Raw genomic sequence first — 13082 nt, 5'->3', positions numbered from 1 at the left:
ACCCATACAAGCCTACCAAAAGCCATCTGGATCAGGTTTCTGGCCCTGTCAACATGCAAGAATGAAGAGGTTGCTGAAACGAGAAAAGGCTCTCACCCCTATCGGGGTATCTTATGCCAGTCTGTTTGAAAGGCTAAGGCATGCTGGCTCGATTGAACCACTCCCTGCATGTACTCCAAATCCACTTGCAAGGAGCTTTGATCCGGCAGCGCGATGCGCCTACCACTCCAATGTCATAGGGCACAACATTGAGAGCTGTCATAGTTGGTGAAGGGAAGTAGAGAAAATGATCCAAGAAGCGCGGGTTGTGATTAATAACAGTGACATGGTGCACTCCAGCCCCCTCGAACTTGCCGACGGATGTTGATGATATTGAAGCTGGTAATGGTCTTGGCAGTATCGATGCAAAGCTCGATGGCTAAGATGTCAGTCTTGATAAAGTGGAAGGACGCTCTGTTACTTGTTTAACAAGAAAGAAGCTTGTGGTGGCTTATTTTGTTGACATTTATGTTGTTCGGATTATTAGGGTTATAAGTCGGATATTGTCTTGTCCAGTTTGTTTTAGGATTTTGTTCTGGACTATTTTGTTTGTTTTGTTATTTAAACCATTTCACCAGTAGTCTAATACAAAATCCGGTCTTTCTTTATTTCCAGTCATCTCTTTGTTTAGTCCTTTTATCATTTTTGTTCAGTGCCGATTCTAGTGACATGACATGCGCACACAGTTTGGGCCTAACTTTAAAAGTTAATCGTAAAACCCTGGAAAGGCGATCAGACCATTTAAAGGAAATAAGAACGGTTTGGGATTATTTGAAGCCCGAGTCATGTGGAACTGGGGCAAGTTAAACACAAAGAAAACCGTTAAAATCAAGATTTGCCAAATTGGCGTGAGGGTCATTCATGAAATGAGAGTGTCGCCCAACGATGTTTTAGAAATAACAAAGGGAAAAGCAAATGTTTAACATAATTGTCAAGCTCAGCACCGTCGGAAGAGACTATAAATCTATTGTTTGTTGTGTTGTTTGCATTTGGCATGTTTTGAAGACTGGAATGACGAAGACATTTTGTTCTGCTACCTAAACACTTTATCCTTCGTTACCCCTTTTGAGCCTTACTTATTTTTCTTTCATACCCCTCATTCGGAATCAGTAAAAACGACTAGAAAACGCGAGCATGGCATGAAAACATGAAGAAAAAAAGAAGAAAAGAAAACAACAAAACGAAAAAGAAAAGAAAAGAAAAGTGATAACAAAAAAAAAAGTCAAATGAAAACAGAGGAATTGGGAACTACGTTTGACCTGATTCCTCAAAGAGGATACGTAGGCGTTTCACAGCTCGGTCATAGGGTGCATAGTGTGCATAATGTGCATGGTATGCATGGTGTAATAAATAAAAAAAAATTTAATAAATAATCCCCAAGCAAGAAACTGGGGCAAGCGTTGCGCTTGTGGTAAGCAAAATTGGTTCCGAATGTTGTAATTTTAAACCTCCAGTTTATTTTGTTTTGAGTCTTTAATACCCTTTCTTTCTAAGCCTATCCAAAAACCCACATTACCGTCCAAAGAAAGACCTTCTGATCAGTCTGCAAAAGATGCCAAGTCAGACAAATGAGAGTCTTACCGGCGAATATAACACTCTGTTCCACAACAGAAAGGACTCTAATCTCCAGCAGAGAGAGTCATACCGGCAACACTCCAAAATCCCCAGCGGGAAAATGATACAAATGAGAGAGTCTTATCGGTGAAAATCTTCACGGACACCATAAGGCGATGAAAGCTGAGAGAAAAACCAAAATGAGAGAGGCTTGATAGTGAAAACCCTTCGGGCACTACAAGTCGAATAAGATTAGGAATCAGATGGAGAATTGCCAATTGAAGGTCTTGAAAGACGATTGACGGCAGAGGATAGGCCACATGTGCATGTCATGACCATTAGAGTCGTTGTTTTCGTTTGATAGGTTTTTATTTATAGTTTCTTTTGTAAAAGAGTCATCGTTTCCTTTGTCTTTTATTTTGTTTCTTTTATCTTTCTCCTTTCATAGAAAAACTCCCCAATAGAGTCTGTCTGGTCATAACAAGTGTGAATTGACTTCAAAATATGTCATCAGCTTCCATAATTGTTATTATTATTTTTACAAGAATGTGAACATCGTTTAAAAACATGTCTTTGGATTGCGTCACATAAAATGCACCCGCGATCCGGAACGTATTTTTATTCAATGTTTTAGGATTTGGATTTGGGTCGCATAAATGCGCACCCATGTTTAAGAATGTATTATTATTAAATCGTGCCTAAAGCGATTAACATATTATTATTTATGGGTAAGACTGTGGAATTCACTAAACAGTCCATCCCGAATTCTAAATACTCAATTAAATATTTATTGAGGGCCCCGCAATTAGCGCATTTTATTGGGCGAGGCTCATCTCATTTATTTTTAAAAGGACAGTCCTAAAACGCCTACATTTTTTATTGAAATTTGTCTCTACAAAATAAAGGAGAAATATCTTAACTTATTTACATGTTATTACCTAGTTACATTATACTAGGCATGTTCTCAGTTTGTCAAATTAAAAAAAATATAGCAATTCTAATTTTAATCCTAGACCATTTACATGATGAAATTAACCAATATTATTTAACTAAATAAATTTCTATCAACTTCCTACTAGATGGCCTATTCGTTTGATTTTTGATTCAACGGAATTACTACACCATTTATTTATTTTTAGGCAATAGATGTAGATAGTTCATTTGTTAAGCTATCGTCGAATGTTCCACTATATGTATTAAATATCTACATGATTCTGATTTTTTGCAAACTACATAATTTATACATACGAATAAAATTCAGAATATAATTAAATATAATTCAGAATTTCAACTCTTTATTTTTTCGTATTCATGCTTCATATTTCGGATTACAATAACCAGCGTGTCAGTTGTGTACCTGATATTTGAAGCAAAAGAAAATAAAGATGAGAATCAGCAGCAGCAGTAAAATCAGTACAACACAGCAACAATAGCCCAACAACAGTAACAACCCAGTAACAGACCGGTGGAGTAGTAATCCAAAAAAAACAAAAGCTTCAGCTTTTATGAAACAACAATCAATTCTGATTTCAAACAACAAAAGAAAGCAGAATATTTTTTTTAGTTTTTTTTATTTATTTGAAAGCTTAAATATTTTTCGGAATTTTCTATCTCTTAAATGTTCAGCCCTTTTCTCTCTTATTTTCAGATTTGTTTCTCTCTCCCCCTTTTTTTTTTCTCTCTCTGTATTTCTCCTCCCCCTTGTGTTTCTGATTTCAAGACTTCTCAGTGAGAGAGTTCATCAAATAAAATGATTTTTGGTGGTAAAATGAGATCTGACTAGTGCATTTTTAGCTGTAAAATTAGACAAAAGAAAGCAGAATATTTTTTTTAGCTGTAAGCACGTTATTTTTGCCCTATATGAGAATTACTCCCAAAAAATCCAAAAATAAAATGATTTTTCTTTGGTGTGCAATTTTGTGATATTTTGTGATATTTTGAATAATTATTTGTATTTGTCTGTGCGTGTTTATTTGATAAATTAATAAAAAATACAAAAATATGTCGCATTTTGCATGTAAGATTTAATTCTATAGTTGTTAGTAATTAAATTTGTTTTACAAAAATTAAAAATTACAAAAATAGGCATCGTTTGTATTTTTAGCATTTAATGTCCAAATATACAATTTTACGCTTAATTAATACTTAATTGTGCGTTAATTATTATTGGGAGTTAATTTGCGCTTTTATAACTTAATTTAATTCTTAATAATAGTTTAAGTATTTTTATAATTTAGTTTTAGAGAAATAAAAGAAGAAAAGAAAGCAAAAATATAAAGAAAGTCGGAATTAGGCCTCTTCTTCAATTTCAAGCCACAGGCCCAAAAATTGGCCCAATCTTCCCTACGACCCAGTCCATTTCGAACTGGGTCGACCCAGTCCATAACCCAAAAGACTCAAACCCCTTTGTCTTACATTTTACAACACAAAACAAAAAAAAATAAAAAAAACAAAGCCAAAAACCCTAAAACTAAGAAAGCATCCGCCCAACACCCATTTTGCTCTTTCTTCTCCAAAAGCTCAAAGACCCCATCCATGGCTGACCCTTTTGTTGCTGCTTCGTCTCCAAACGACCACCATCCACGTCGACCTCCCCATCTACTTCGCCGCTGCGTCGCCGGAAAACCCTCGGCCAAAATGGAAGGAAAACCCAATCGCTGCTTGTTTCATCTCCTTCCTCGACGAGCAGCTGCGACCCTTCTGCTTCTTATTGCTTCTGCTTCATCTTCCCCATCCGAACGACCTCCATTACTGCTTCGTCTTCAACTGCGAACAGCTCGAACAACCACGGCTTATTTCGCGAGCTGCTGCCCCACTGCGTCGTTTGCTCCGAGCTGCTGCTATTTCACTCCGTCTTCTTACTCAACGGACTGTTGTTGCTCACATTTTTGGGAGTTTCAGCTGCTGGCCATGGAAGCATCGTCGTCATTCAACGTCAAGCTCAAAGTCGAGCTCGACGTCCATGGATGACCCTCGACGTCCATGGCTCGACGAGTACTGCTTCTGCCGAACGCACCCTAGCTGCTGCCTCATCGACACAGGCAGCCATGGATGCCAGTGCGTCGACCTTCTCCATCTCCCAGTTCCTCCGAGTTGCTGCTGCCACTGGGTTCGTTTTTAAACGATGCCAAACGACCATCTTCTTTGGTCGTCTGCTCGTGTTCGTCATCGTTGGTTCGAGCTTTGGTCGAGGCTCGTCAAGTTCGTTGTTTGTTTGGTCGTTGTTCGTCGTTTCGATCCGGTTAGTATATTTTGAGTTTTATTTTTGTCCGTATTTTGTTTTGATATTTTCGAATCTAAAATCGGCAAATGTTTGTTTTGTTTATCGTTTGAATTAATTTTAGTTCATGTTCATGTGTTGTTTGTTAAAATTAATTTTCAGATTTCAAAATAGAAGTTTAATTAATTGTTTTCATATTTATTTCATGTTTGTATTATTGTTTAAGTGAATATTTGTTAGTTTGATGTTTGTTAGATACAAATTGAAAGTTAATTAAATATTTCTTCAATTTGTTTCATGTGTTTATGTATTGTTAGAAATTGTTAATATTGTTAAGTTCAAGTTTAAGTTCATAATTGTTTCTTCGTCGATCTTGTTATTTGTTTAAAGAATTTAGTTGTGTTAGAGAAATATGTTGGTTTAATCGTTTAAATCCATCATGTTTGTTGTTTAAAATAGATTTAATTCATGTTCATACTTTGTTTGATTGTTCTTGAATCCGAAATTTGTATAGCTTGATTTCTTGTTTACCATTTGTGATTATTTCGTGAATTTTTCTCATAAAGTTTAATATAAGAATTGTTGGTTGTAATATTGTTAGAATTGATTTTAAGTTCAATATGATTGAAGTTAGAAATCTAAAAATACTTGTTTGTTGTAGTTGTTGAATCCGAAAATAGGATTGTTTGTTGCTAAAATATTGTTCAATCAAATTTTAGTTGTTCTTTGTTGTTCAATTTGTGTTCATGTGATTTGTTGTTGAAATGTTGTTAAAATCGTGTTCATGTGATATTGTTGTTATGATGTTCATCCGTGTTCATATTGTTGTTTGAACATTGTTAGAAATTGATCATATTGTCTATATTTTGGTTAAGTTTGATTAATTGATGTGTTATAGCTGATGGGTAGTTTGGTAAATTTGTAATATGTTCAGGGGTAGTTTGGTAATTTCAGTAAGGTCGGAAGGGGTAGTTTAGGAATTGTACATTTTGTAATTGTTTATTTGAAGCATGGGGGACAAAATGAAATGGGGTGGGTTGTGATATGATTATTTAATATAAAGGGGGACAAGATTTAAATTAAAGGGGAATCTTGTATTATTTTAAATAAAGCATGGGGGACAAAATGAAATGGGGTGGTGTGATATGTTTATTTAATGTAATGGGAATGAGTGGGAAGATAATGAGTTTGGTAGAGAAAATGGGTTGATTTTAATTAATGGAAAGATTTTATGAGATGGGTTATAAGAAGTCTTGAAATCAGAAACACAGGGGAGATAGAGAAAAATACACAGATACGAGAGAGAGAGAAACAAATCTGAAAATAAGAGAGAGAAAAGGGCTGAACATTTAAGAGATAGAAAATTCCGAAAAATATTTAAGCTTTCAAATAAAAAAAAACTAAAAAAAATATTCTGCTTTCTTTTGTTGTTTGAAATCAGAATTAATTATTGTTTCATCAAAGCTGGAAGCTTTTGTTTTTTGGATTACTACTCCACCGGTCCGTTACTGGGTTGTTACTGTTGTTGGGCTATTGTTGCTGTGTTGTACTGATTTTACTACTGCTGCTGATTCTCATATTCATTTTCTTTTGCTTCCAATATCAGGTACACAACTGAAAAGCTGGTTATTGTAATCCGAAATATGAAGCGTGAATACATATGAAGAATGAAAATTTGAAGTTTTAATTTCGTTTTTTTTTATTTGTTCCTTTTGTTGATTGTATTTAAGCTATTTCATGAATTACTAAATAATAATTGGAATAAGAAAATAATATCATAAGTTAGTCTGTAATAAATCGGTTCGACAAAATAGGTTAATTCACTAGTTATGAAGGCTTCAAGATTATGGGTTGATCATGAACAAGTAGCTAAATTTAGCTAAGACACGAATTTAAATTAAACATCGTAAATTAGGCATTAAGGCATGTCTTGAGCTTAAGCAAGATTAGAAGAACGTTTAAGTCTAATAAACTTTCTTTCTAATAAGCTTTAGTAATTATGGTTAAATTTAGTTTCAAATGATTTTGAATAATTAATCTCAATAATATTTTTTAAAAAAAAATAACAATGCTAAGTTTTCATCTAGCTATATTTGTTTATTTTGAATATTAGTTGTTGAATTTTTATTTAATTTATAATTTTCGAAATTAAGAATAAAATCCCTTTTTCATCAATATTTGTATGAATCAAGCAATTAGCGTGTCATGTTTTCTTAAATAATAATAAAAAAAACGTAATTAATTAGGATTTTCTTTATTCATTTTAGAGACTAATTTTAAATAGCAAAATGTAGTCGCTTTAAGATTTATCCATTTAGAAAAATAAATGAGATGAGCCTCGCTTAATAAAATGTATAGATTGCGGGGCCCTCAATAAATGTACATTTAATTGCTTAGAATTAAGGAGGAGTCGTTTTAGCAAATTTCACGGCCCTACCCCAAAGTAATAAATCGCTAATTGCTTTAGGCGCGATATAATAATAATACATTCTTAAACACGGGTATGCATTTATGCGACCCAAATCCAAATCCCAAAACATTGAATAAAAATATGTTTCGGATCGTGGATGCATTTTATGTGACCCAATCCAAAGACATGTTTTTTTAAACGATGTTCACATTCTTTAAAAAATATAATAATGAAAGCGGTAAAAAGATAAAACTTGCACATGAGTCCATATTTGTATAAAATCAGATAATCAATCCAAATATAACAGTTGAGCGACCGTGCTAGAACCACGGAACTCGGGAATGCCTAACACCTTCTCCCGGGTTAACAGAATTCCTTATCCGGATTTTTGGTTCGCGGACTGTAATACAGAGTCATTTTTCCTCGGTTCGGGATTAAAATAGGTGACTTGGGACACCCTAAATCTCCCAAGTGGCGACTCTGAAATAAAGAAATAAATCTCGTTTCGACTGTCCTTTAATTGGAAAAAACTCCATACGCCCTTCGCGGGGTCGGAAAAAGGAGGCGTGACAGGAACTAGACAAGGTTCAAAAATAAAAACTTGTCCAAGTTATTTCAGAAAAACATGTGTATTCGTGTTTCTTTTGTTGTATGATAATACCATTATGAAGTTGAGACGTCTTCTTCATTAAGTATTGGAATATAAAAGGGTCCTCTTTTATAAAACTCATGTTTAAATTAATCATGAGGTTAACATAAGCATTTTTCAGAAAACAAAAATGCAAATTATTCTGTAAGTCCTTAAAAATAAAGGCGAGAATAAAGCAAGCAGAAGTTTAAGATAAAAAACTTCTTAATATGTAAAAAAACATCTAATACTAAGTTCCAACTTAGTCATCAAACTACGAAATTGTTTAGATTACCCCATTAAAAGACTTGGGGACTGACGTTCCTAAAATCAACCCTCAAATGAAGTTAAGGGTTTGATTACTATCTTCCAAAGTCAAAACAAAAATAAAATCATTTGAATGATTAAAACTGGTCACTGAGAAGTTTGTGGTACTGAGGCAGGAACATCGATAGCAGCAGGATCAATTTGGGCAGGTGCATCAGCAGGCGCGACTTCAACTTGACTTGCAGCAACGGGCTCGATCGGGTTTGAAACAGTCATGACACCTGTATCATCTTCAACATTCATAAAAGCTTCAGCCACGGGAACTTCATCCACAGGAGAAGGGAAGTCCTGAGTCTGTTGAGCCTTTTCAATAGTTTCGTTGATTTTAGCTAACTCTAACTCCAGGTTGAAGTTTTCTTGGCTAGCTTCAAGTAGGGTATCACGACGGGAATTCAAAAAAGCCCAACTTGCCTCAACAGCAGATTTTTCTTCAAGGATCTCATAATCCTTTTCCCAAGTAGTGATCTCATTTTTTAGCTCTTCATTTTCAGCTAAGGCAGAGCTGTGGGAAGCTTGAAGAGAGGCGTGGGAGCATTCTAAAGCACGCACCTTATCAGCAGATATTTTGAGGTCTTCTTGTGCTTGAGTCAAATTCTACACAAGCTCCCCAGAGTAAACTTCCTTTTGATTTAAAAGAGCCTTTAACTCTCTGATCTCTTCACTAGCTTTAGATAGCTGCTCTAAAAAGGAGGACTCGAGACGCTCTTTGTCTTTCTCTACTTGGTGTGAAGAAGCTTTTATAACCGCCAATTCTGAGGTTAAGGCCCGTACTCGCTGCTCTAAGGTATTCTTGTTCTCTTGCAAACTCTCTATGTCAAGCTGAGCACTCTCAAATTGCCCCTTCCAATTGGTTGCTTCCAATTAAGAGTCACGTGTTGTCTTCTCCAAATGAGCAATTCTTTTCATCAACTTTGTACCGATGAGATTAGCCTAAAAAGAAAAGAGAAGAAATAAGAATCTCAAAGATGAAAAATTTTGCAAAGTGGGAGAGAAGGAAAATACCTTCAGAGTGGCATTCACGATGTCATTCATTAAAGTCAGAGAACTATGGCTTTCCAGCTTTGCTTTTTCAATTGGGCCAATAAGAGGCTCTAGCCATATATCCGCCTGACCTAATTTTCTCAAAAGACTATTCTCAGCAGGAATTTCAATAGTTACCCGCCTCATAGCGGCACTCTTACTTGAAGAGCCCGTTTCAGTATGATGAACTATAGGGGGAATAGCCAAAGGAGGAGCAGGAGAAGAGGTAAGAGCAGTAGAAGAAGGAACGGAAATAGTTGGGGCCGGTAAAGAAGGAATCACAGGCACGGGTAATGAGAAAGATGATAAAGGTACTTCGTCTAAAATAAGCCCAACATCTTCACGACCAAATCCACTGACAAAAAGTTGGTCGATAGACTCACGAGTGTCGTAGGGAGTGACATCATCATCGGGAATTATTATTGGGGTTTCAACAGGTTCGGTAAAAAAAACCGAGACTTCAGCTTTGTCATCGGAAACAATACGTCTCCTAACTCGTGGCCTCGTTACCAACGGGCTCTCATTTTCCTCATCTTCAGAATTTTCCTCTTCAGCAGCCTTCCTTTTCGCAGAAGAGGAACCCAAGACTATTTCTCGGGCTCTCTCTAGAGAGATACGGGTTCTCGAAGGAGTACGGGTCCCCGAAGTGACACGAGAGGCTGCAACTGCTTCCGCAGTAACCCCTCGAATAGCAAATCCTGACAAAAAGAAGGATAAAAGTTAAAACAATAAAGGAGAATATAGGCATAAAAAAACAAAATGTGAACTCTAACCGTGAGTCTTAACCTTCCAACCAAAGCGATTAGAAAGTGTTTTCCAAGATCTACCGTCCATTGGCGCGATCTTCAGCAATTTATCTACCCAACCACGAAAATTGGGAACATCCCCCACTACTCCCATGGTTGCTAAAAAGAAAAACAAAGGGGGAGGGGTAAAATTAGTAAAGTTGATAAATTTGAAAGAAGAGGGTACGAGAGGGATAAAAGACCTACGTGCAAAATTCCACTTCTCAGGAAAGGGGACATTATCTTCACCCATTAACCAACAGTGGGGGCAGCAACAAATCGGGCATACCAGTCATGATCCTTGTTATCTTCAGGGCTCACCAAAACCCTCTTACTCCTGGCCACTAGTGTAAAAACACCATTACGAAAAAGCCTAGGTGAGTAAAGATGAATCAAGTGAGGGAAAGTAAGAGCTTCAGCTCTAGTGGTTAAATGCCTTAAACATGTAACTGCCCTCACTATGATTGGGCCAATTTGACCCAAGCAGACATTGAAGAAACGGCAAAATTCGAGAATGACTGGGTCAATTGCTGGTCTAAACCCTAAAGTAAAAGGGTAAGTGTAAATAAAAGAGAACCCCATTAAATAGGAAGTAATTCTCTGATTCGGATTAGGGATAATAATGGGAAAATCATTACTCTAATGGCAGTCCTTACGAACCACAGGAGTCAAAACCTCTGTAATTTGAGTAGGGTAAGTATCGACACGATCTAATGCGGAAACTTGGTTTCTAAGAGATTCTCTGTCATGGTAAAAAGACAATTCTGAAGGAACTATCTCATCTACTAACGGTTCGCGTAAAGGTTCAGAATGGCTTTTACCCCTAGAAGAAGATTTTTGAGAAAGGGAACCTCTAGTTCTAGAGGAAGGACCAAAACTAGAAGAAGGCATAGATGAACCACCTCCTCGAGTAGATCCTAAACTACGAAGTCTACATCCCCTTCTATGCCTAACAGGGGCATTAGGGAAGGAGTCAGTAATGGAAACTCTCTCAGGGTTAGGGCTTGGAGAAGACATATCGAAGAGGAATGGTCTAAGGAAGAAGTCAACAAAGATTTGGAGAAATAAGTGTTCAATAAGCTTTATGTGATAAAGACAAAGGAAAAATTATATTTATACCGATAAGCAACCGCCAAAGGTAAAAGTGCAGAGGTGAAAATACCATAATTATGATAACTGGCACTTCGTTAATAGTGGCACCGTAAAAACCTTGAAAAAGGGCTGCAAAAACTGCAGAGCCAATGGAAAATCTACACGTGCATGAAGTATTAAATAGAAGTGACAATTGAAGCGTCAGTTTTGTCATAGCATTAATGGTGACAAAAATTCTCGTTTTAATGAAACCCACTTCCCAAATATTCAATTGATGAATAAATGGAAAGTGGGGGACTATCTGTATTGGGAAAAATTGAATTTTTATATGTTGAAACACGTGGAATGGTCAAATAGTCAAAGAATTATAAAGAGTCACGGGCAGCAATAGAAACGAGCAAAGGCAAAGGAAGAGGCACGGGAGGACATTTAAAGGATTCAGCGCCTGTACCTATTTAGATCATTTATCAAAAGGAACGGATCTGACCATAATAAAGAGTGCAGATACAGAATTCGATAGGCATTAAATACCGGATACGTTAGAGAATTTGTATTGATTACAATGATTGTGTAACGTAACATTTAATGTCTTTAATTATTCATAATAGCCTCATTATGATTTGAAGGAAACGCATACCTTCAAGACACCTATAAAAGGGAGGTATCTAATCACTTGTAAGGACAGACACAATTGAAATATACTCTGATTCACTTGTTTTTCTCCTGATTATATTCTGGTTACCCCAAATTATTCTCTTCTACATATTCTTTTGATTATCAGTAACCCGCGTTCTTCTAAATTCTAGCTTTGACTAAAATTCTATTTTTTGGTTAAACAAACCTATTTCCTTTTTGGTCTGTTCCAAAAAGAATGATCTCTTTCTAAATTTGAAAATAATTTAGCTTAGATTTTCAATTTTGTCCTTAATGAAAAGCTTTTATAATCACACAAATACTCTGGGCTCCATTTTGACTTGTTTAGGGCCACAAATTCCAAAAAATTTTATTTTTTCTTTGACTATATATAGTAATTAGAGCTAGCTCCGTCAAAATGTATCTTCTCAAGAGGCCAGCCCAATCCATCCTGCGAGTTGAATAGGGTAAGGTTGGATTTTTTTCAGCTTATTAAAATATGAAGCTTTTCAACCGAGCCATATTCAGCTGCTAGCCTCAGTTAATAATTTTGAGTAAATTGCTTTTGAAAACAACAACAATTGAAGTGTTAGTCCCCAAGCTAGCTCGTGGGTCGGTTAGAACTTTGTTGGGCTAGAATTTTGCAAGCCCCTTCAAGTGAAGGATTTTGCTTGGTCGGGCTATTCCATTCTATAGCTCGATAGGACTAGCCTAGATTGGGTCAACCCATTTTGACAGCTCTAAATTAAGGATATGTACATAAATATACCTTAATTAATTATCTATATTTTACTGTCAAGTTGGAGAGTAGAGCATCTATGTATAAATATAGTGATTCATCGTCGTGACTTGACTCTCTACCATATTTATTTCCTGTCCACCTGTAACGAGGATCTTTCACTTGAATTGAAAAATGTTAATATACCTTAAGATTAAAGACTGAAACTAACCCTGATACTTGTGATTTTGATCTTGCCATTGCAATCAGGAAAGGGTAAAAGCTTCCAAATCATGGAGGTTGGAAGACATTATTAGGTTAGGGATCATGCGGAAAATGATACATAAGACGAGTCAAATGTGCCAAGGCACAAATAACTTCACTTGTTGCAGCTAATAATCGATGCTGAAAGGGGGTGGGTCCAAATTATTTAAACCTCTACAGTGCTACACATTACTGCTCTCTGGTTTTACTGCCATCAACCCATAAGTCTTTGCTTTCTTCTTTGGTGTCTAAAAATCTAGTGAACTGTAAACACACAGACTCACAATTTAGAAGCTACAGAAATTCACTGATTGGAAGCCTTTTTGAGTTTCCTTACAACAGATTCACGGACGCATATGGGTTGTCCTTATAAAGTTTTTTTAGTGAATGCA

General features: G+C 36.1%; 1 long non-coding RNA gene across 1 annotated transcript; it reads left to right on the top strand.

Moving 5' to 3' along the window:
* The first annotated feature begins 4003 nt into the window (after positions 1-4003).
* LOC142175443 (uncharacterized) lies at positions 4004-6515 on the top strand. The gene is made up of 2 exons (XR_012704492.1): positions 4004-4834; positions 6420-6515. It is a non-coding gene; the product is annotated as an uncharacterized LOC142175443 (long non-coding RNA).
* The last annotated feature ends 6567 nt before the right edge of the window (positions 6516-13082 follow it).

The sequence above is a fragment of the Nicotiana tabacum genome, chromosome 3 (assembly GCF_000715075.1).
Source record: "Nicotiana tabacum cultivar K326 chromosome 3, ASM71507v2, whole genome shotgun sequence".
NCBI classification, from domain to species: Eukaryota; Viridiplantae; Streptophyta; class Magnoliopsida; order Solanales; family Solanaceae; genus Nicotiana; species Nicotiana tabacum.
Note: the sequence above shows the minus strand (reverse complement) of the source record. Positions and strands in the feature narration are given on the sequence as shown.